The sequence below is a fragment of the Temnothorax nylanderi genome, unplaced genomic scaffold (genome assembly GCF_030848795.1).
Source record: "Temnothorax nylanderi isolate EJ_2023f unplaced genomic scaffold, tnyl_v1.0 TNYL_tig0027_pilon, whole genome shotgun sequence".
NCBI classification, from domain to species: domain Eukaryota; kingdom Metazoa; phylum Arthropoda; class Insecta; order Hymenoptera; family Formicidae; genus Temnothorax; species Temnothorax nylanderi.
In genome coordinates, this window is record NW_027249089.1 from 666127 (window position 1) to 687740 (window position 21614).

General features: G+C 35.7%; 1 protein-coding gene across 1 annotated transcript in view; it reads right to left on the reverse strand.

Annotated features, from left to right (window-relative positions):
- Positions 1 to 7185, reverse strand: part of Phlpp (PH domain leucine-rich repeat protein phosphatase) — a 77741-nt gene extending 70556 nt beyond the window's left edge. Inside the window, exons 1-2 of the mRNA XM_071701819.1 lie at positions 7004 to 7185; positions 5530 to 5583 (exon numbers count right to left, since the gene is read on the reverse strand). The gene's annotated coding sequence lies outside the window, so the exon portion shown is untranslated. The remainder of the gene's footprint in view (positions 1 to 5529; positions 5584 to 7003) is intronic.
- Positions 7186 to 21614: the final 14429 nt, after the last annotated feature.

Sequence of the window (21614 nt, forward strand, 5' to 3'; positions counted from 1 at the left end):
CGCGCGACGTTCAGATCGCTGTGAATCGAAAGTTGTCCGTATAATCCAGTCCTGACATCGCCTAATCGCCCCTTGGATTTCCCTCCGTGATCCCACTTGACCTTCTTTCGGCCACCCTCGTAATCCGCTCGAGTGCGCGAGAACCAACAGTGGCCGATATTTAATCGATCGCGGCTCCCTCGACGCCCGTACTCGATCTCTCGATTTCGCAACTCGGTCCGATTTACCTATTACCGTTCGTGAAATATTGGCAAACTCCGCAGCTAGATTAACGAACTCATGATTTATCGGTCCCTTTTTGGTCGCTCCGTTTCGCTCGATTAATGAGAATCTCGCGACGGTCACTTGTCGACCTCAATCCACCGCAATATTTATGACGATGACTTATCGACGCGCGACGTTTAGAAATTATCCTTCTTCTATTCGCGAATTTCGACAAATTTAGAATTGCTTGGTCCATGCTTATAATCATATTCTCTCAAATTTAATAATTTGTAACTGGATAGCTGAAAATGTGATTTCAAAAATATCATAAATTTAAAAATTCTAAATTTATTTTAGAGAAAAATTATTTCAATATTTCCTGACTTGTCAAAATATTCACGATTGGAAAAAGACAAATTTATATATTCAGTAATGCCTTTATATTACAAATAAATAATAATTACATTGAACGTTATATGTATCAGTTAGAATATAAGTTATAAATATAATTTAAATAAAATATAATTAAAAATTTAAATAAAATATAAATATAAATACAGTGAATATATAGACAATTGTGATAAGATCAAAAAGCAAAAATTAGCAATTTCATAAAAGAGAAATGCAATGTCTCGCATCTTTCGATGTCAAATTTTAGCCAAAGCGGTCTCAGAATTCCTTTTCAAATTATAACGACTCACTTAACAATTCTGATTTTATTAAGAACCTCTGCGGAAGTGAGACTCGGGGCTTTTCTAGACCGGAACGAAAGGGGAGAATAAGGAAAGGGATAAATGGAAGAATGGCGGTCGGCGCTATGATAATTAAAACGGAAAATTATGAGACGTAAATCGAGAACTGGAAGTTCGCCGATGGACAACGCCGTATTCTTCTGCGTGCAAAAGCTTTTAATGCGTAACGTAATTTGCCTCGGCTTTAATGAATGGTGTAAATCACTCAAAGAAAAAAAAAAGAAAGAAATAAGATTCGCGAATTATTGAATTTAATTACTAAATTAAACTGAAGGACAATCTCTCTTTGTAAAACTTCGTTAGCTTCTTCAACGTAGTTTATCAAACTCGTTTTACTTCGTCGAACTTTTATCAACTATTATTAACGCTCTTGTATAACACGGCACAAAGTTTGCTCAAAACTACGTAATTATGAGTCTAAGACGAGTTAGCTATTGAAGCAAATCCATTCGATTTGTAACATGATAGTAAATAATCTTGATTCGAAATCCAATCATCGCGTGGATAGCTCAAATGCCGACAAATCTGTGGATATGTCGGATATACTGGCGCGAGGCTTTCATCCCTGATGACAGTAATGTCCGCAAAGCCTTTGCAAAAACACGATTCATGTATATGCAAGACAGGTTGACATTGTTTTCCATACTGCATTGTATATCATTTTAACTTCATCCGGAGAGAGAGAGAGAGAGAGAGAGGGAGAGAGAGAGAGAGGGGGAGAGAGAGAGAGAGAGAGAGAGAGAGGGAGGAGAGAGAGAGAGGGAGAGAGAGAGAGAGAGAGAGAGAGAGAGAGAGAGAGAGAGAGAGAGAGAGAGAGAGAGAGAGAGAGAGAGAGAGAGAGAGAGAGAGAGAGAGAGAGAGAGCACATTGGTCAGCAGATTACAGTAAAACAATTGATCAAATAATGTTTATCTGATATTCTGTAGCATTTTTAAGTTTTACGTTACTATACATAATATTATCCTCATTTTCTCGATGCTTGATGATAGTTATCGATAAACAATATAACAGAACAAAAAAGCGATTACTTTTAATGAGAGACGTTTTAAATTGTATGTTGTATCCTCTGTATAAGAAAAATCAGTTTTAATGCCCTCTTACGCGTAAGTTGTCGATCAACGCGGCTCTTAATAGTCACGTAAAGTAAAAAAAAAGAGTACGACACAACGCCTGTCGCCTGTCGTAGATATGGTTCGTCCCGTTTAAAAATATCCATCGCCGGTAATTCGTTTCACTCTGTGCTCGCGAGTTTAGAAATTCCGACGACGTTCTAAGGATATTGCCTTTCGTAGTCCGTCACGCACAACGTCGTGCGCATAGTAAGAGCGTTGATGCCACCGGTTTAAGAATACCTGAGCGAGGTATCGTGCAGATCCGAAAGAAATGTCAAGCGGAGTCAAACGACGCGGAAAGCCCCGCCGATCAATCCTTTCGGCTATCGTAAACGGGGTGTCGTGTCAACGCGTTGAATATCGTGCGTTATTCCAATTAAGCTCCCATTAGGTGAGAAGTATAAATCGATATTCGTGTCTTTCTTTTAATCCATGATGACTATTAGGTAATCCCGGAGAAACTGAATATTCTCTCGTAGCAGCAGATATTCAGAAGTTACCGCGTGGAACGTTACTCCAGGCGGAACATTACCGCCAGATAATACATACATTGTCTGATTATGTTTAAAATAGTTAATCAGCTCGGTAATAAAGCCTCGTATCAAATTTTCACAATGTGCAGGCGGGTAGAATTATTAGAATAAAATCCCATTACGTGACACACACGTGCAGCCCATATAATAGATTTAACGCGCCCGTTCCTTTCTGTTTGAATTTTACCAAGTAAATCTCGTTTAATGTCAGGTTTAACGTCGCGCCTCGTAATCCTGCTAATCTCGATTTAATGAGAAGGTAATTTCGCGCCGTAGTTATCGACGTTTATGCCCTGTCGCGGAGATCAACATCTACCCGTCGTTAGTATAATGCTGGTAACGTCCAATGCCTGTCGGGGTAGCCTCGTTCTAATCTGATCCTACTTGGTTTACACGGCGGCGAGTCGAACGTAATCCGGATCTAACCCCGCGCAAACACGCCACGTTGCCGAAGATGCGATTTCCGTCCGTGAAGAGACGGAATCGAGTATTGCCCGATTCTATGAATACACATATATACAGGCGCACGGAGCTCAGAACTTAACCGGCTTGACCCACGTCACTCTCACCATCGCTTTATCTAGACAACTACCATCTAAGAGGAGCGATTCACATCCATTTGTCATTGTGAAGAGTATAACAGAAGTATTTCCGAAACTGTTTAAGATTAGCTAACAATGAAAAAGATTTTGGACACTTCTATATATTATGCTTTTCTTTAGATACGTCGTACAGAATCATTTTTTTGACGATTCTGTTTTTTGATAATGTTCTAATATATGTCTTAATCTTTTATAAATATAATTTAAATTAATTCAAAGATAAACTATCGTGAATTTTATAGAAAAAGATTGTCATCGTAAAAATTTTCAATGTTTTGTGTTATACAGAGTCTCAGATATATATGTCTATTTTTTGTCGAAATGGATTTTCTTTTCAAGCTTTTTTCTTTAAATTCACGAATGTTTCATCTTATCGGTTATAGTGTAGGTATAAATACTATTCCAAATATCTGATTTTATAGATAATTCATAATAAATTCAGAATCGCACAGAATTTTAATCGGAATAAAGCAGATTTATGACATTGTAAATTCATGATGTTAGAAAGCCTGGATTAGATTTTCCATTTCGCAAATATACTATTTTCAAAATCTGTTTAATCCGCTTTCAAATCCATTCCGATTAAAAAGTTTGTTTCTAAGCAATATGAGAGAAATCCAGACAATAATGTACCCACAAGTAATAAAATTTATAAAATTATTTATTGTTTTAATAATGTGGCACGTTTTTTATATTTATATGTAATTTATATTACTCGTTAGAGATATTTTAATAACATTCGCGCAAATTTCAATATCACGAATATTTAATAAAACATCTGCTATGTGCCATTTTGCAAAGCGAATCGAAGCTTTGAATAAAAAAGGAAAAAAAGAGAAGGATCCCCAATCTCGATTTTCACCAGCTGCTATCGTCCTTAAAGATCAATAAGAGCCGTTTTTACAGCAACTAGCGTGAATTTGCATCTCGCTGGAACGGAAGTGCAGAAATGAGGGTTTCGTTACCAATCAAGAGCTCGTTAGAAATTAATTGGAACGAATGTCCTTGCATATTCGCTGCTGGCTGCATGGTACGTTTTAATTTTATGCGAATCGTGATGAAATCCGTGAAATCCAATAGCGTCCGTGAGATCCTAATTACGTTTATTACGGCTAATAAAAATGCATTTACATTAAGACAACGATTTTGTAAAGAGAGATACGCTTATTATCAATCTTTGATATTATAAAAATATGCTGTTAAGCTTCTACATTTAGCATGTAACAAGTAATGAATTCTTTTTGTGCGGATGAATGAGAAATGGATTAGGCCGGATTTATCGAGAAAATAATTAATTATCGGATGTAATAATAAGCTGATTAATAAACGACAATCATGGTATCGCATCTCATTAATGACAACGTAGTTATACCAGTAATAAATTGATATGTTGATATTAATATGTTGTGTAAACGCAAAATTTATTGGACCTAAATTGTTCATATACAGTGTGGTCCAAATATTCGAATTATATAATCGTATAATTCTATAAATATTTATTTTATCAAAAAAACCTTAAATAAAAATTGCATAAACCAACAGAGTAGGCATGTAATAAACAAATAAAATTTTCATTATCTCTCTTAATTTTTCTCACGAATATTTTGTATTTTTTTAAATAAAACGCTTATTCTTTTTTTTTTTTATTAAAAAAGTAAAGCTGAATGAATTTAATGTATGCAACAATATGGTCTTCGAATAATATAGAATACTAGATTATGAATTATACAATACCAAATGTATTAAAAACTTTTCAGTGACAAAAATTTTTATAAAAAAATATTGAACACCTTGTTTTAAAAAAAAATTAAAGTACACATTGTATTTTTTAATAGTTCTATATATATCTCTTTTGTATAACATTTATAAATATATCATAAATGTTATTATAATTACCATTGTAAAAGTTTGAAATGCGATAAATAAAATTATTGACATTAAGGACTTTTGTAACGTTCTCCATGTTACAATTAATATTTGTTTTAATATTAAAATCTGTGTTAATTTCTAAAGTAAAGGTATGTATCTCATTAACGTAATTTACGTACGTAATATGTGTAAAAGCAATGCAATATACGAGTAGCATTTTCTTTTTAATAAATTAATTTCTTACTAGATATCACAGATAAAGAGATATTTCATTAACGTACACATGCAATTAACTCTTTTAAATTATGTAGGTGTGTAGGTTATGAGTTTCCATTAATATTTCTCCTGAAATTGTTTGCGTTTACCGACGAAATAAATTTGATACCGCGTTCAAAATAGCAAACGAAACCAATTCGTAGTTTTAATAGTTATTACAGCTAAACAGAATTTGACTCACCACTTGGAGATCATGGAGGTCGCCGACTCGAATTTTTGGTCAACACGGTTACTTCTGAAATCAGTAATTGCATTAATTAATTATTTCGATTTACGGCTTATATTAGATTATAACAATTTATGATAGCAACCAGATTTATATATTCCACAAATCCTCACTAATATGAATATTTCTTTCATTTTTGACTTTATCTCAAATACTTCAAAGATTCTTGTAGATTATGTCGATTATATAGTTTATTGCAATAACGCGCAAAAATTAATATCTAATATTATTCGACACTCTTGACTTTCATTTATTTATTCGATTTACTTTCGACGAGTACGGATCGATTCTTCCGATCAATTTTAGCCGACTAATTTATTTCAGTTATCTTTCTTCATTTTTCTTTTCTGAACGGAAGAAAAAGACAAAGAAGCAACTAAATGAAGGTTAATCCCTTAAAAAAAAAAATTGATTCTTACGGCCGGATACGGGACAATTTCACTCCGATCTCGATTAGAAGCAATCACTGGTAATTCTACGTAAGCAGCGATTTAATTCAATTATATCGCAAATAACAAGCGGCTCATTAGTATCGCGATTAAATACATTAACGCGGTCGTAAATGATCGCGAAGGGCTCTGACGTTTGATTATGCGCGTGACGCGCTTTTCGACGAAACAATTCGCGCGGATAACGCATGACGCATTTCACGTCGAATCGATGTATGATATAGCGAGTCAAACGCGATGTCGAGCGCATCTACCGACAGTACCGACTACGATTCGAATATCCTAAGTGCCTCGCACGTCTAACGTGAGTATCGCATATTACGAATGTAATATTAATATACAAGGTACGTGATTGTAATTACAATTTCTTGCGAATTCAGAACGCGCGACCCACACACACACACACGCACGCCCCGCACGTACGTTAGTCGATTCGCCTACGCGCGACGCGGTACGGCGCGTAAAGCAGTGATTAGAGGCACAATTAAGGATCAAATGTTGATTGGACTTTCGTCGCCAAAGGATTATTCCATTGCGTATTCGAGGGATGCCGCTCATATATCAGAGAAACATATCAGATTCTCAGATCTAACGTCGAGACTGTAAACCTTAGAATATATATATATATATATATATATCTGGAAGGGGAATTTTTGCCTATGCCTCCTACTGTGGCCTGTGGGCCAAAAGTATGTCCAATATCTGTGCGAGAGAGAAAGGTTATATGGAATAATTGTTCTCTGTGCGCATACATCGAGATCATTTCTCTCTGTATAGTCTCGTTCTCGCTCCTATAGTTTCTCTCTTTTTCTCTCTATAGCGTCTATCACTTTCGGCGCATGCACACAATTATTCCATGTATACATTTTTCTCTCGCACAGATGTTCGATACACTTTCGGGCCCTCATTCCCCCTCCAGGTATATATGTTCTAAGCGGAAAACACGTGAAAGAGAGAGAGAGAGAGACCACCCGTTTTACCTGTACGTGAATATATCTGTATCACATGGTCGACAGTGATTGAGTGGCTGTCTCGTTGCTCCTCGCGAGGCACCTTGTCTAAATTGTAAACACGACATTGTGAGATCACGTCACGTGAACTCTGCCCTAGGCGTCAGCTGTCCGATTTGAAAGTCTGTATGCAGCGCTACGCGTCGCGTCGAGTCGCGAGATCGGAGTGAAGTTGTTCGCGGTGCGCGTCGGTGCGGGCGCGGGCCGCGGGCGCGGGCGGTAAACCGAGCGCGCCGAGGACGAGGATGTCGGGATTGCCGAACGCACTCGGCACAAACGTCGCAATTGTCGCGCCAATCAGCGCGATCGTAGCAAACCGTGTGTTTCTTTGATACTCCGTAAATCGCGTTTCGCGCCACTCATTAATTGCGTACCCGAAGGTGCGATATCGAAACCGTTTAGGGCGTTTAGGCGATAATCGTTATAAATGTATCAAACTGTGGTACTTAGGTGTGTAACGCGTGAAAACGTCGCGCACTGTTAAATATTATTAAAGGATGAAATTTAAATCAGTACCTTAAGTTAAATAACATTTTGTTATTTTTAACTACCATGAATGTCGAAATTTATTATCTTAACATAAAACAATATATTGTTTTGACTCCATTAATTTAGTTGAATTAACGACATATTAAGTAGGAGAGTAGTAGCGATCTATAATGATTAGAAATGATTAAAAATGACTCAAATTGAGTATATAATTCGTCAATTCGACGCTACTTTAACAGTGCGTAGATAATACACGTACGGACATTGAGGTTCGTCTTTCTTAGCGAATATTATACAATCGGACGTCAGTGCTGGTCTACAACCTTGCTTTAGAGGGTATTTGAGCTCTAAGCCGTAAGAAATTGACCAATGACAATCGAGTATTTTCCTCATATTCCACTGTGATTGGTCAATTTCTTACGGCTTAGAGCTTAAATACTCTTTAAAGCAAAGTTGTAAACCAGCACTTATGTACATTTCTCTTAACTTTTCCTCATAATTCCCTCTTAACTTTTAATAACCTTACCCGCGCCGTGGGCGAGATCGAGCCGGCGAGGTGTAAAGTCGCGCGCGAATCCCGCGAGTCGTTACGTCGCGCGTTCTCGCGTTGTCGCGTATTAATATATAATACGTGGCAATGTCAACGCGCGTTGCGCGCGATCGCATTATCCAATTTTTAACGGGCGTTGATTAACCGCGTTCTTCCGATCGATTTGCAAACGAGTGGAAGTGAACGTCCTCGACGAGATTGAGACGAGCAACGGGCTGGAACACACGGAAGAGGCAGTTGAGGACACAGGCGAATACTCCGCTACCGGGAGTAAATTTTCTTGCAACCGTATTCGCATGCAACGCTATCGTCATATTGTCATAACGCAATATTACCGCTGTACAAACGCGCATCACGTATAAGTGCAATATTTCACACTTTTTCACTTGTGCGTAAAACAAAAGGCTCGATAAGTGCACGTATCTGCTTGACAGAATATAAGAGAATAGGAATATACATAAACATTTCTTCTGTTATACTCTGTATTTATTATAACCCTTTGCGTTTAGCAGATTTCCGTGCAGTTTGCTTGCGCGCCGTAATATTAATTCACGCACAGTATGTTGCATATTTCATACTTCCCAGGTAGCAAGCTGACGTTATTTATCATCTTGACGTCAAAATAACGTTTTTAATGACATTTCGACGTCAAACTGACGACAAATAACGTCAGCTTGCTACCTGGGTTATTTATATGTATATTAAGAAGGAAATAACACATTACACTTTAGCATAATTTTACTGTTTCTGCTAATTGTGTGAGTTGACATAAAGAAAATTCTTAAAACCAAGTTGATAGTTTGAAAAGGGTTAATATCGCAAGTAATCTCGATATTTTTAACCGCTCGCTAACGTTACCATATTATTATTAATTAATTATATTCGAAAGTATTTGAACGAAATATGTGCGAAAGAAATTAACACCCAGTCCATTTTCTCTCTTTTTTTTTAATAAAGAGCTACAGAGTCTTTGAACGATTTAAGATTTAATTTTTTAAGCAAAATTTGATTAAAAATTATTTATTAAAATTTTTAATTTTAACCGTCTTAGCAATTATTTTGAGTCATCTTGAAATTATAAAAAAAAACTTTATGAACAATGTTATTAAAAATACAATGTCGTCGAGATCGATCAACATATCATCTACAGAATTCATCGACTTCTATATTTAGATTCCTGTTAATTCGATATGATTTAAAAGTAAAATTTTTTTCTTAAAAAACATTTGGTTATTTTCTTATTTTAATTATTCTTTTATAAAGAATTATTATTTGGTTCTTTTAATTATTCTTTTATAAAGTCAACTATTTAATTAGCTAATTAATTAAATACGCAACAAAGACAGAACTAGCATGTACAAAATGATATTTATACCGGGTGAAAATTTTTGGCGAAGATTCGTTGGCGGTAACGCGTAGAAATCAGTGAATTTATGTGTTGATGAAATTTTTATTGATAATTTTAACTTGGTAATTGGACATGGTTTTACATTACGGTCATATAGTGAAGCCCATTTGAAAACCGTTGGCAAATAAGACTTTATCACATATTAACATCTTTAAAGTATAACTTTCTGAAACTCTGTTAATTTTGAATGTTTATCACGAAAGTTAGCGTTCGTAGTTTAAAGCAGCTGCCATATTTCTTCGTTTGGCTTTTAAAATATGTGAATTAGTAAAAGTATGAAGTTTTTGCACGCTCTTTGTAAGTATATTATTTTATCAAAGAAAGTAAAACATGAGGATATCAAAATGTATTAAGACCCGAATAGAGTAACTCCAATTTGAAGAATAAAAATTAAATATACATACGATTTGTAATTTCAGTCAAATTGTTGTCTTAATTAATTCCATTTAATAGCTGCTGCCAGCTATTAATGATGGAATAACCAGTACGCATTTAGCATTAGACTCAACTAATGGGGAATACGAGTTAATTACTGATTGACATGCGCATCTCTAAAATTTGTGGCTTCGAGCTATTCCACCCTCTCAATTCGATTTCTAGTACAATCGCGAGAACTATTGAATTATATTACTATTCATACACTAACTCGAACTACATTTTACGTTCAAATATTCCTCTTATTTATATGTATATTTTAATTAAAAATAATAAAAAGAGTAAAAATAAGTAAAATATACTATAAATAGTGACATAGATTTGTCGCATTGAAAATAATTTCTTTTATAACAAATAGTAAAAATAGCATATGTAAAACGAGAATAGAGTTAGGGCCAAAGCACATATGACAGTCGTAGTCGTGGACGTAAGTAACGCACAAGCTTTGGCGTATCCTGATCTGTCAGATCGGAGACTACGGCCGTCGTATATCGCTACGTCATGTTATGTGCTTTGGCCCTTACGAGTACGTAAAACAAGAAAGAATGTATGACATACGTTATTTTTCTGTTTTATATAATTCTGTATTTTTATTTGTCAAGAAGCGCCGCTTTTTTATAAACTCAGACGTAAAAGGAGGAAACGTACCAAAAATATTTCTTCCCCAATGGCTACGGTCAGCTTTGTGAAAACAAGAATCGATGCGTTTGTAAGCGGAAGCTTAGCTCGAATATCGATTCCCGAACTCCGTTCAAAGCTTGTTCATTCTGTGACGATGCAATGCGCGAGGTTACGCGTTTATACAGAGCTGTAAAGCCGTGCTTTCCTTCGTAAAATGCGCAAAATCGCGAACATGGCGCAATTCGCAAGCACCACACGTTGCTTAATCATTAAATATACATGGTAAATTACGGATATCCTTAGTAACCGGTTTGTCGAGAACATCGCGCATATCACGTAATCTAAGATAATATAATGAGAAAATATGTGGCAATTGACACAGTAACAATACGTAAGAAATTATTTTATTACGTAGTATATTACATCTCTGACATTTTCGATTTAATCCTTTCGCGTTCTCACGTCGAGACAAACTCAATGTAGGTGCTCGGTAACAGTGTTTCTAAAACTTTTTTAACAAAATATCCTTTATCACTTTGTAATTATAGACGAATAATAATAAGAGAGGATGAGTTATTTCATAAATAATATTTAAAAATCTACGTATGTAAGTTGAATTAACGAAATATAGAGACATGAAAACAAGTAGAATAAACTTTAAGACTTAAAGTCGAGTAACTTTTATATATTTATTTAGTGCATTTCTCTTTTTGTCTTTCTCGTTCTCTCTGTCTCTCCTCTCTCTTTCTTTCTCCGTTACAAAACGCATCTAACTAGTAAAATGTAATTTTAATGCCATATTTACAGTGTTATTATAATCATACTTGTATAAAGCCGCGCGTATTCTACGCTACATGTACTTTACTATGACGTTTTTTACACATGAATGTGTCTTCCGGTCGCATATAAACGCTTGGTTGCAAGTTGCGTCATCGTTGCATTTCCCGTTTACGAAACGCGCGATGGATGTAAATGGAACAAATGTACAAAAGGGATACATTACTATCCTAGTGGGCATTCTGCGCTTCGCATATATTTCACATATACCCGTTTTAGCGGTATAATGCACATAATTTGGGAAAATTTCGCTTATCTTATTATATTTCAATATGCCACATTATTGCGCGAAATGTTGAATTCTAGAAACTTGCATGAATTTAATAGAACACTATTATATAGAAATAATGCTCGGATATTCTCCATATTCCATAATATAATTAATTTTTTTAATGTACTAATATAAATAAATTAAAATATATTTTGAATTTATCTATAAGAAGAAGGAGACGTTTTCGAATTACTTTTTATTATTTTTAATTCAGAGTTGCCATTTATTTCATAGTTCTGAGGATAATTATTATATCTTTTACGGGCGTAAAGATAAGAATCTTCTTGTTAGAATGCAACTCGGTGCGGACGTTCGTTGCCTAAATTAATCGTTGTACTTTTCGGTACGGATTCCAGCTCATAAATTTTAACGCGACGCCGACAATATCGTTAGAGTTTAAGAATCGCGGGAGTCCCGTGGTATCTCTTTGTGCGGAATTTATCGCCTAACTTCCTACGCTTGAACTTTACACACGGAGCAAAGAGAAACTTGTCAGCCGGCAACGGTATTGCCAAGAGAAATGAAATTAATACCAGTATCCACAATACAAATGTAAACATGTCTTCCGTATTTCCTCTCTATACCTTTAGGTTTGTTTGATTTTTAGATAAAAACATTTCTGCTTCTTACATAGCATTAAAACATTACATGTATATATCCTTACACATATATCTTATTTTATATATTAACTATTTTAGAATTTATTATTATTTAATTTCTTAAGACCGATACTTGCAGTTTTTTGTTATAAATCTCGTATAAAAAAGTGTAACAGACGAGATTTATAACAGACTAAAGATATAGTTTTATATCTTGAAACGACAGTTTATTAATCTCATTTTGGTTGAAGATCAAGGACTTGGGAGTACTTAGCTCATTGTAAGAAACGAACTACTTCTATGGAACGTAATGCTATTAAAATATTGTATGATAGTTATGAACAGTCAGTAATATTGCATACGTAGTGATATAATTATTCGATGACATGTTATTAAATATTTCCTTCAAGTGCTTCAAGTAATATAAATTCAAGTAACCACTAAATAAAGATGATTAATAAAATAAAGTCAGCTTAATTTAATTTTTCACAGCTTATTTCACCATTCTTATTTATTGATAACTTAACTTAAAAAAAAAACTTATAAGAATAGATGTTTAATAACATGAGATCTAATAACTATCTCATTGTATATAGATTTTCTACATTTTTATAAATAATTATAGATTTTATTAACTTTTTTACTTTTATTAAAATATTAAAATATTAATAATATTATTTTGACTATATAATTTCCTTAACATTACAATAAATTTGATAAACCCGCTTATAATTAAAAAATACCAATATTGAAGTACGACTAAAAACTAAGATTCGCAAACATTCAAGTTTTAAGTTGTGCAATGTAATAATTATCACGAAACTTGAGTTGTCGACAAAGTTGGTGACTCTAAATTCCCTTGGAAGTTATAAAATGAATATTAAAGACATCGCACGCTTCTCTAATTTATAACATTAATTTTGGAATTCTTTAGTAGTATTCGTTGCGGACGAATTGTAAATTTGGCGAATTGCAAATCTTTTCTTTGCAGTAGGAAGAATAGTTTAACCAGTAATTTTATTATTAAAATAGCCAGTGAAACTATTACGCCTCTCTTCGCGGGATGTTAAGGAATTCCTTTCTATTAAAAAGTAAGTTAAATAATAATAAAAAACAAATAAAACTAAAAAAATAAATGGTAAAAAAGACAAGTTAAAAAGTTTAAAATAATAAATAAATAAACAGGTTTAAAAAGTTTAAAATAATAAAAAATATGAAAAGGTAAAATTTTCTAAAAATTTAATCTAAAAAATAACTTTTTTATTACATATGTATTAAATTTTTAGAAAATTTTACCTTTTCATATTTTTTATTATTTTAAACTTTTTAAACCTGTTTATTTATTTATTATTATTTTAAACTTTTTAAGCTTGTCTTTTTTACCATTTAATTTTTTTAGTTTTATTTGTTTTTTATTCTGTAATAATTGCAGGAACATGTAGAGAAATTAGTAGAAATAATATATTCAGGTATTTCATCAGATAAAGTAATACAAAACACTTTACCGCTACATTAATTATCTTTACGTTAATTATCTTTATCTTTCATTTTATTTACGTTTGTAATATAATTTTTACAAATCCATTACCTCGACATACCTATTGAAATAAAAAAATTAACTCACCGGCCGATGCGCAACAGCGGACTTGTAACCCTGCGTTGATCTGTAACATAGAAATATTTTTACATTAAAGCAGCGTCCAAAGATAATTGTTCAAATAATATTGCGACCGTGCGAATAATAAGAGAGAGACGCGATGTTCGCGACGTAGTATCTTTTCTCACATATCTCGCATACGGTGAAGATCGAACTACGGCCGAAATTGCGCCAGAGTTAAATCTCAAAAGTGGCGGAATCCGCCACAGGACGGACAGGGCAGCAAAATATAATAAACTACTAACTACTCATTGTCATGCAGTACTCACCCCACGGTCGCTCCGCCGTTGCCCGATGCCTCCCAGGCCTCCTCCTCCTCTCCACGATCCTCCGTGGCTCCGTTGGGCCGTTGTCGCATCTCCGTCGGCACACTCACTCACTCGTTCATGCGCGACAACATCGTCGCTTATGATCGTGCGATATTTTCGACATTTTGCACGGCATTCCCGGTTATTAAGGCCATCGCACACAAAATGCATAGCTTAGCATAAGCGTAGCATAAAACCGCTAAACCAATGAGCATCCAGCATAAAGTCGCCATATTGATTTATATAAGATATTCATTGGTCCAGCGGTCTTATGCTATCTTTATGCAGCCTATACAATTTTGTGTGCGATAGTCCTTTAATCTCGCGACGCGGCGCATTCCAGCGCATACTTATAATTACACGGCGACGGAAGAATTACGTCGGAGACGCTATACGAACGAACAAAGCTATTACAATGAATACGATTGGCTCGATCACGCTCGATGCCCGTCGGCCCGTGATGCCCTCGCAGGTAGACGCGACGAGGGAGTCTAACATGGCGGAGAGAATTTCATTATAAATCGCGCGGCTAATTTCACTCGCCAGGAGCAACCGTCGCGAGGACGCTACACTTGCTGTTTGTCAGGCGATTTCGGATAACTGCAATTAAATTGTCGATTTATGAACGTTCACATTCGTGTCTATCACCCACGATCGCGAAATATCAAAACACGATTAAGTACAATAAAGTTAAGCGTACGACTGTGTGATCTGTAATCGTTAATTAAACATGTCGCGGCGTTACTCGAATTAGGGTCCGTTCGTATTCTTTATCCGTATCCGTGTTCCGAAAACGACAAATTCATTCCGAAGCGTGTAGCCGCGCTACACGACGCGACGCGAGATGCGAGAGGCGAGTCAAGTTGACGGTTGAAAAAAAGCGAAATTCGGAAGAATGTAATCTAAAGTCAGTATTATCGAACGCGGTATACCTCGGTATCGGTATAAATTTAGCGAAGTACATGTATTAGCTAATCATTCGATGTATCACAGTTTTCCGTAATCTGAAACGTCGGCTCGGCGCGGCGATTCGTATGTTACTCCGCGACGCGATTCAAAAGCAACGACGGACTCGCGGGCGCCGCGCCGCGCCGCGCGCCGCGGTAACATGAGTAGTGGGGATAGAGAGTAGGGGTAGGGTGACTAGGGACATCGAGCGCGCCACGCGCTTAGTCACTCTACTCCCACTCCATCATGTTTACAGCAAAGTCGCGGCACGGCGCCCGCGTCACGCGACCTCGTCTTGGAATTTACTGACTCTCGGATCGTAGATCGTAGCGCGGAGTTACATACCTATATTACGTATCGTCGGACTCCGTTTTCAAATCACGGAAAACTGTGATGTATGTGGATATATGTGATATCGAATGTGCATTTAATACATGTGCTTCGCGGAATTTATACGGATACGAGGTATATCGCGTTCGATAATACTGACTTTTAGATTACTTACATTCTTTCGGTCAGATGATCGCGGTCTCGCTTTTTTCAACCGTCAACTTGACTCGTCTCTCGCATCTCGCGTCGCGTCGTGTCGCGCGGCTCCGGAATGAATTTCGTCGTTTTTGGAACACGGATACGAATAAAGAATAGAAACGGACCCTAATTCGAGTAACGCCACGACGTGTTTAATTAGCGATTACAGATCACAGTCGTGTACGCTTAACTTTATTGTACTTAATCGTGGTTTGATATTTCGCGATCGTGGGTGATAGACACGAATGTGAACGTTCATAAATCGACAATTTAATTGCAGTTATTCGAAATCGCCTGACAAACAGCAAGTGTAGCGTCCTCGCGACGCCACGATTGCTCCTGGCTCCTGGCGAGTGAAGTTGGCCGCGCTATTTACGAAATTCTCTCCGCCATGTTAGACTCCCTCGTCGCGTCTACCTGCGGGACATCGGGTCGACGTGACGGACGTCTAGCTGATCGTATAGCTTAATTCGTAGCTTCTTCGCCGTAATTCTTTCGTCGCCGTGTGATCAAGTACGCGCCGCGTCGCGAGATTAATACCGGGAGTGCCGTGCAAAGTGTAGTAGAAAATATCGCGCGATCATACGCGCGAACGAGTGAGTGCGCCGACAGAGATGCGACAGTGGATCAACGCTGGAGCCTGGAGCATCGAGGAGGAGGCCTGGGTGGCATCGGGCGACGGCGGAGCGACCGATGGGGTGAGTAGTTGTGTTTCTTTTATTATATTTTGCTGTCCTGTCAGTTCCGTGGCGAATTCTGAGGTTTAACTCCGTAATTTCGTTTTCGACCGGAGTTCGATCTCCGGCGACTCCGGCATATGCGAGATATGCGAGAAGAGATATTACGTCGCGAACGTCGCGTCTCTCTTAGAGGGCCATGCATTCTACAATACGTCGCCGATTAACGCTCCGTTTTCCGTCGTCAGTCGCGAACGATGGCGTCGATCAACTGGTAATTGAAAAGGGTTATTTTCGGTTGCGCTTGTGATCGGGTACTCCCAACTCGTCGTGTCGCGTAAAAGATTTTTCTAAGTGTTTTATTTAATACACTTTTTTGTAGTCACTTTTTTTAAACGTTACTTTAAACGCTTTTTCAATTAATAAGTGTTTTATTTTAACTCGGTTTTAGTGTTTTATATTTTTTGTGTAACGGCTTGAAAAACGCTCTATGTGTTTTTATATTGAATACGTTTCTAAACGTTTAAAAAGTGACTACAAAAGTGTATTAAATAAAACACTTAGATTTGCAGTGTGGTAACAAAAACTGGCAATCGGCAACCGAAAATATCACTTTTTAACTAGCAATTGCCATCCTTCGCGACTGGCAATAATTATTTACTTCAAGTATCGATTATGTTGGACGCTACTTTAATGTAAAAATATTTCTATGTTACAGATCAACGCAGGGCTACAACTCCGCTGTTGCGCATCGACCGGTGAGTTATTTTTTTTGTTTCAATGTCGAGGCAATAGATTTGTAAAAATTATTGAAACATTAAAGAATATATGAATACAAATGAACTAATATGTTATAATATATTATAATCTATTGCCTCCAAATAGGTAGACTCTAGCCTAAATATTTTGTAAAAATAATTTATGTAAATAAAAGTGGGGGTAGGCACACCGAGCATACCGTGCCGAGAAGGCCGATAAGACCGAGAAGCCGCATTCCCATTCTAGTATTACTGGTCGGGAGGTAATAAAAGCGATTAAACTAAACGTAGGTTGAAATCTTCGGTGCGAACTTTCGAGCGAATGTGCCGCTAATATTCCTTTTAATTATCACTTCTTAACCGCATTCTCGTTATACGAACGGCTGCTTGCGAGCGACTTTAATGGGGCATACTTCGATTTTGATGATAGTTGGATTATTCTGACGAATCGATAAAAGAAAACGAGCTTTTAAGAAATTTGGTGAATAAAATCGAGATAAGACGGCAAAATTATTACGACGCGGGAATTAGCTAGATTAATAGAGTTTATTAATTACGAATTAATAGTTAATCAATTGCAAAATTTTCACTTTAAGAAGAAACATTTTGGTAATGACTATTATGAGTCTGAATTTTTAGACAAACTACGTTTCAATAGGATCAGTAATGTAAGTTTAAGAACAAGCTATAACTTTTAATTATTAACATGGGTTAATAATTACAAAACGTGAACGACAGAATCCAGCTCGTGGTTCGAATATTTGCAATTCAATGCATGTAAATACGTGAATTACGGTGTTCCAGTAAGTGGTTGCTCTTGCATTTGGGATTTAAGTATTTTGCGACACGTCCGGTATATAAATTCAGGCACGCGCGTGTTATCCTCGTCATCACGAACGGCTCCGGCAAACTCCGTTTTGTGAAGTTTCCAATAAAATAAAATAAAATAAAATACGAAAGGTCTGATATTTTTTTTATCAAAACAGGGAGAGAATGTTTTTTATTTATTTCAAGCTCATTCATATATATTTTTATGTTTGTTTCGATGACGTGAATCTCATGTGTTCTATTAATTGAAATAGTTGAATTTTATTTTTATCAAATATTCTGAAACATAGCAAACAAACTAAATAGGTATTTTCTTTTGGTCTTTCTCTGGTCTCTGGGGTTTCTACTTTGATATGAAAGCAGTGATATTACAAAGCGAGACTTGCAATCACAAATTCATTCTATCGGCCTACCCTATCCGAAGATTACAGTCGGTATTATGCCGAGCTCTTGTTGGTCAAATAAAGTCCTGATGTTCCCTCTAATGACAATCGCGCTACAGTATTCTCGTTACTTCGATGTGGGACATGGTCAAAGCTGGCTGCTCATCATGAATTCAACCTAACCGAGAGCCGCCCCCTCAGCTTTGTGTACGCGCGCAACTCACTTGAAACGCGAATAAAGCTTATTTTGCTTGTGCTACATAGTTCTTCATGGCAAAGCCGATTAATTATTAAACGCGCGCGATGACCTCTTTCAATCCCGGAGATTAAGATATGCAATCCTACAACCATTGTCGTTGCCATAATTTCTAGAGGCTGAATCCCGAACGCTGTATTATGCATACATCGTTTGTTTCGAATAGTATTATATGAAAATCGTTTATATTAGTTCTCTTGCAGTTCTCTTTATATGATCAGACTATACAAACTGCTTAATATAAATAGAAATCCTTGTGTCATTCGCAAAATTTGGAAATTTGGAAATTTCAGAACATTTATCTAAAAGGAAGTATGTTGATGGTATTTTTATCCTTTTCTTTTATCACAGTTATCTTATTATTGATAATAATATTGAAATATAATTTATGATAAATATAATGTGTCATAATTTTGTATAATATTATAAATAATTATTTGAGTAATTATTACGTGCCTTTAGAGGATTAAAAATTAGATCTTTTCGATTAAAATGGTAAAAAATGAAAGTGCGAAGAAAATGGATGGAAAAATCCTTAATATGTATGCTTTATTTAAGGATCTACCAATGCGCAGATATTATGCATACGGGACGCATATGAACTTTCCGAAATTCGAATATCTTTGAGACAGAATGGTTCCCACGTGTACCGTGTCTCTTTCGCGGTTCTATTCTTGAGATGTGCCGCAGGATACGTTTGCATGAACGATGTATCCTGCCAGTAGATGGTATATGTCTGGAATGCACTGATGGATTGCGTGAATCCACGTGAATCCACGTATATCGATTTTTATGTTATTATCTATAAAAATAATAATATTTCACTATAAATTACATTATTTTGGCAATATTAATTAATTGCTGCATTATATTTGGAATTTTCTGTGTGTTTTTTTAAGAGAGAGAAAGAGAGAGATGTTTATTGTCTTTAGTTTCATTTTGCTAGCAAAGTTTTTGAAATAAACTTGTTTGGGAATATTAACATTGTAAGCTCGAAAACGGAAAATAATACACACATAGGTGTACAGCAGATCCATTATTAAATCGACAGATTTTTCTATTGTATTTTTTATGTAGCAATTTTTTATTTGCAAAATATATGATGTTTTGTGTGATACATCATGTTTTTATAGCGCAAAATATCAATATTTTCAAATATGATGAAACGTTATCCTATCATAAACGTGATTGCATGCATTTTTCTTTGAATAGGTACGCATTGTCTAGCGTTAGTGGTTTTTAAAATTCTCTGTTATTGTTAGAGTAGTAAAAAAAAAGAAGGAAAGGAAATGACAGAAAATGTAGATGCCGCCGTTCGATTTGACCGTTTATATTAATCATTTTAGCAAAAAATTTAGGAAATTTTCACTGATGTTCTTGATGTGTTACATATATCGTTGTTCTTATAACTTTCATTTTGGATATTGAAAAAACTTTCTCGGAAACCACTGGTCTCGATGCGGGATTAATCGAGACTACGCCGCGCCGGAGGAAACGCGAAGGATTCCGGAATCGATATGCGATATCACGTTTCGCTGTGTCACCGGAATGCCACAGGACCATCTGCATTCATCCCTATTCTCTCTCTCTCTCTCTCTCTCTCTCTCTCTCTCTCTCTCTCTCTCTCTCTCTCTCTCTCTCTCTCTCTCTCTCTCTCTCACTCACTCACTCACTCACTCACTCACTCACTCACTCACTCACTCACTCACTCACTCACTCACTCATGGTTTCTCTGGTAACTACTGCGCGGTATAAAATACTGAGCGTTTTCAGCGCGAGCAATTGCGGCCTTCCAATAAAATCGAGAACTGTCGATATCATGGTAGTAACCGTGTGACAATATTTAATATACCGTGAGTTCGCAAGAGTGCGTAGTCAAACGAGTCTGAAGAATAGAATCGATTTGACTATATCCAACTGTAATCAAGTATTCTTAATCACGCGATTCGCAAGAAATTAAAATCTAATCAAGTAACTAATACATGGAAAGAACGATTTCGCTGAAGCATATAAAAATTAGGCTAGATACAAATCTAAAAATAATTATGAATGATTATAAATGATAATTATTATCTAATAATTATTGAACCATCTATAAAAATCTAAATAATTATATTGGACGTTCAAGCCGATTACTAGAATGTCAAAACTTTTTGCAGCACTATCGTTATGCTTTAGTGTCTTATATAACTATTTTCAGATCTATATATCTGGTCTCATTTTTATATATTTCAGTAAAACTTTTTCCACGTAAAAAACAGATTATTCTTCGGTCAACTAACAAAGAATAATCTATATTTCCATAATAAAAGGATTTTAATTGTCTTGTATATTCTTTTACAGGAACAGTATATATACATATAAGTGATCACAATAATATATGATACATTAATAATATAATATCTAAACTTTATTGTTTATTAAATTGGAATCACCATACACACAGTTTCGCAATTACATGTACGATATATATTTTATGTACACGATAAAAAAACAAAAGATAAACATTAAGGGGTTAATGTATTCAGGTGCTCGATCTTCTTGCTGATAGATTAAACTCGACGTACCGTGGGTCAACACAGCCAATATAATCTCTTTCGACTATAATAACTCGGTGGCGTTTATAATAAAACGAAGTCTGCCGGGTCACCACGTGAACACTGTGTCGGCGGCTTGTGATGGGAGAATAATAACATCTTCATCGCAGAACTGACACTGTGAAAGTAGTTTTTTAAATTTTATTTATATCATAAACGTGCTATTGTTACCGTTATCTCTCGATTTATCAGTATGTTGGACATTTAGACTGCACTGACATAATATAGTTGTACTCACTTAACAATTATTGAACATTCTAAAACATCTAAATGCAAGAAAATTAAGTTTCTGTCTATTCGTTTTACCAAGTATATTATTTGAAATAGCTTGGCTTATAGCCAGACTATTACACTGGATACTTACACTGAATTTACTTTGAAAAAATTCTACTTACATTGCATGTTACATCCTAAAGGTTCTGATGAGATAA